This window comes from Lichenostomus cassidix, unplaced genomic scaffold (genome assembly GCF_008360975.1).
Source record: "Lichenostomus cassidix isolate B80296 unplaced genomic scaffold, HeHo_3.0 HiC_scaffold_892, whole genome shotgun sequence".
Taxonomy (NCBI): domain Eukaryota; kingdom Metazoa; phylum Chordata; class Aves; order Passeriformes; family Meliphagidae; genus Lichenostomus; species Lichenostomus cassidix.
In genome coordinates this window covers 16,114-20,118 of record NW_028148011.1, presented here as the reverse complement: position 1 = coordinate 20,118, position 4,005 = coordinate 16,114, and the positions used below count along the sequence as shown (strand labels likewise).

The window sequence follows — 4,005 nt, the reverse complement described above, 5'->3', positions numbered from 1 at the left end:
ACCCAAAAAGAAGCAAGAGTGGGACAGACAAAACATCCTGTGGACATACAGGCATTCAGCTGGGACTGTGGAGTGTTGGGGTTCTTGCCAATTGGATGTGTATCCCTCACTGCAATCTCTGGGCCTGCAGGAGAGTCTCACTCACCTGCACAAGCAGAAAGCTCCGTCGGTGTGCTCAGAACAGGCTTGTCTGATGCAGAGCTGTCAGAGCAATGGGAGGGCAGAGCAGGCCCAGCCGTGCTCAGGGCTGAGCCCCAGCAGAGCCCTGGCAGAGCCCAGAGCAGCCTCAGCATCCGCAGAGCTCGGCTGGAAGGAGAGAAACCAGAAACTGCCCGTCAGCTGAAGGCTCCTGTCCCCCTTGTCCCAACTGCCCCCAGTGCCCAGGCCATGCTGGCTGAGCTCAGAGCTGTGCCCAAACCTCCCTATCACTGCTGCCTTTGGGAGGAGAGCAGGAGGGCAGGACATGTGCCCAGCCTCCAGCCAGCCATGGCAGATCCACCTCCTCAGCAGCTGCCCAGAGCCAAAGAGCAGCTTGGCAGATGACTGAAGAAGTTGTAGCATGCAGCCCAGCAAAAGGGGAAAACTTTTGGCGCCCAGCCAGGTTGTGCAATGCACAGATGTGGGAGCATCCCCCTGGCTTTGAACTCACCTGTAAATCAGGTGTGGAGTGTGTCTTTGAAGAAAGTGCCAGAGTCAAAGCTGATCATCTTCAGCTTGCACGTCGCCAGGTCGAGGTAGAGGTTGTCATCCTTGAAGTCCTCCTGGTGTCTCCAGCTGCAGCTCCACCTGGTGCAGCATCTCCAGGGGCTCCTTCTCCTTCCCTGGGGGCCACACTAGGCTTTCAGTGTTCTGCCCAGGGCCCCAGACAACAATGCACCAGGACAAGATGTGTGGAGCTGTTACCTGCCAGGCCCCTGGATCAAACTGTGCACATGCATCTCTCCCATCTTCTAGGGCAGATGAAGATCTCGCATCCAAGGGTCGTTGAAGAGGTCCTCCAGCGATGGCCTGTCCATGGGTTGCATGGACAGACACCTCTTAATAACATCTTGGCACTCTGAGGAGAGAAACCAGAAACTGCCAGTCAGTTGGAGAAGGCTCCTGTCCACTTTTCCCTCCCAGTTCCCATGCCCAGGCCATGCTGGGTGTGCTAGAACTGTGCCTAAACTTCCCCAGGCATTCTCTGTTTTGGAGGAGAGCAGGAGAGCAGGACATGTGCCACCTCCTCAGCAGCTGCCAGAGCAGGATGCTCATGAGCCTGCTGCTCTCTCCCAGCACTGGTATTCCCCCTGTGCCACAGAGATGAGGATCCACCTTGAGAGAGCCGTCGTGGGAACAAGATCTGCCCCCAGATGATCTCCTGGCCCCTCCTGAATGGGTGCTTCCCGACGACCAGCTGGTACAGCAGGAGGCCCAGGGTCCAGATCGTTGCTGCCCCACCGTTGTAGAATTTGAGGTGGATCCACTCTGGTGGGCTGTAGGACAGGGTTCCTGTGGAATACAGATGGAGTTCATCAGGGGATGCTGCTGCTCCCAGAGCCTCACCCCAGCATCCCTGGGCATGCAGGGGCTGCACCAGTGGCACACAGGGTGACCTGCTGCCCTCTCGCCAGCACCTGTGACTCGTGTACAAACTTGGGGTTGGAAAAGAAGCCACTGGTGTTGGAATGAGGCAGCAGAAGCCCTGGGGAGATCCAACCATGACACGCAAAATAAAACCATTCCCAGAGGTGGGAAAAACCACTCTCATCCCTGCCTGCATTGCCCCCGAAAAACAATTACAAGCCAAGGCAAACAAGGGGAGTGGAGCAGTCCAAGACCTTCCTCGCCAGCCTACCAAACTGGCTGGGGCATGGGGTCTGACACCCCTCACTGCTACACTCATTGGGGTTTTGTCAGACTGACTGCCCCAGCCCCAGCCCAGCCAAGGGCAGAGTGGGTGGTGAAGGTGGTCAACAGGGCTGCAAGCTGCCCCCTTCGACCCCCACCCAAAAGTAACTTGGCTGAAGAGTTAATCCCATGCCTGGCAGCTACAGGAGAAGCCCTGGTGCTACACCCAGGCTGGACCATGAGATGCCCAGGAGCATCCCCTGGGAAGGCTCACCTGCAAATTGGGTGTAGGCTGTGTCTTGGAGGAAGGTGCCACAGCCAAAGTCGATGAGTTTCAGCTGCCCAGTGGCCAGGTCGAGCAGGATGTTCTCGGGCTTGATGTCCCTGTGCAGCACCCCGCAGCTGGTGCAGTGCCGCACAGCCTCCAGCACCTGCCGGAACATCCCCCGTGCCTCCTCCTCCGGCAGGAACCTCCGCTCCGCCAGGAAATCCCAGAGGTCCTGACAGCGCTCCGGACGCTCCAGCACCAACAGGTAGTCGCTGGGGAGCTCAACCCACTCCAGGAGCTGGATGACACCAGCACAGCCAGTGGACACCTTGTGCAGCAGCACGATCTCCAGGGGCGCACGGGTGCCATCGGGCTGCGGGAGGACCACGATGCCATCAGTGGGGCTGAGGCCATGCCAGGGCTCTGGGACCCCTCACCCAGCCCGGGATGCTCTGCGCCCCGGCGCTCACCCCACGCCCGCTCTACCTCCCTCGAGGCGTCCTGGCAGCTCCCACCCTGCCGGGCCCCGGCTTATCCCCGCCCGGCACGGCCCGGGTTCTGCCGCTGGCCCCGCTCACTCACCAACTCGCCCCAATGATGGATGCGGTCCCTCGAGACACATTTGATGGCTACCTGCGAGCAAGAGACAGCAGCGGGCTCAGCTCGCCGCCCGCCCTGCCGAGCTCCACCCTCCTCCTCCTCCGCCCGCCGCCAGCCCCGCCACTCACCGGGGCGCCGTCCGCTAGCCGCGTCCCCGCGTAGACGCTGCCGAACCCGCCTGTGCCCAGCAGCGCACCCAGCCGGTACCGCTCCTGCAGGGCCTCCTGCGCCTTCCCTGCGGGCGACACGCGGCCGTCACCGCTCGGCCCGGGGCCACACACGGCCCCCGACCGCCTCTGCACCGCCCCGGGCCGGGCATCCCCCTCTGAACGGGGCACGGGCGGCTCGGGGCCGGCGGCCGGACTGCCGAGCGGCGGAGCTCGGGCCGGAGAAGGCGCAGCGCGGGCGGCAGGAGCGGCCGCGCCGTGTGTGTCCTCCTCGGGCCCCGGGAGGAGCCGGTAACGGGGCCGGAGCTGGGTTCGGGGCCGGGGCCGAAGCTGGGGCCAGGGTCGGGGCTGGGGCCGAAGCTGGGGCCGAAGCTGGGGCCAGGGTCGAGGCCGGGGCCGCGGTCGGGGTCGGCACTGGACCCTGCGTCGGGGCCGGGGCCAGGCTCGGGACAGACGAAGCCAAAGGGTGGCGATGCCGCCCCAGACCCAGCCACTGATGCCCGCCCAGCAGCGCCACAGCCAAGCCCGGCAGAGCCGGGCAGAGGCGAGAGCGCGGCGGGACGCCCAGGGGCGGGGAGGGGGCAGCCCCGGCCGGGGCCGGGGGCGAGCCTGGGGCATGGCCCGGGCTGGAAGGGGAAGAGGGAGGGCGAGAAAGGAGGGGACACAGGGAAAGGGACACTGGGAGAAGCTGTGGGACAGGGGGAGAGGGAGAGGAGGAGCAGGATAAAGGGAAGGAGGGGGTCCTCAAAACTCTTCAGTCGCTGCTGCCGCCGCTGCCGCCGCTGCCGCTGCCGCTGCCGCTGCTGCAACTGAAGCTCTGGGGCAGTTAGTCCGAGTGGCCGTTAGTCCGAGTGGCCGTTTGTCCGAGTGGCCGTTTGTCCGAGTGGCCGTTTGTCCGTTCCCCGCTCGCCCCCGCGCGCCCCACGGCCGAGCCCCGCGCACCCCCGGGGGCAGCCCCTGAGTCTGTCCAAACACGGGAACTTTGCCGTGTTCAGCCCACATCCAGAGGCTTGACTGCTGCACAGTGGCACAGCAATCCCCTTGGCTGCTCTGTGCATTGTCCCTGCTGAGGGTCAAACACTAGCAGAGCACATTCCCTGTCTCTAGAATTCATACCTCACCCAAGCACTGCACTTGTGT

General features: G+C 63.8%; 1 pseudogene; it reads right to left on the bottom strand.

The window, feature by feature from the left end:
- Nucleotides 1-899: 899 nt before the first annotated feature.
- On the bottom strand, nucleotides 900-3,483 carry LOC146420377 (serine/threonine-protein kinase pim-1-like; annotated as a pseudogene).
- Between the last annotated feature and the right edge of the window lie 522 nt (nucleotides 3,484-4,005).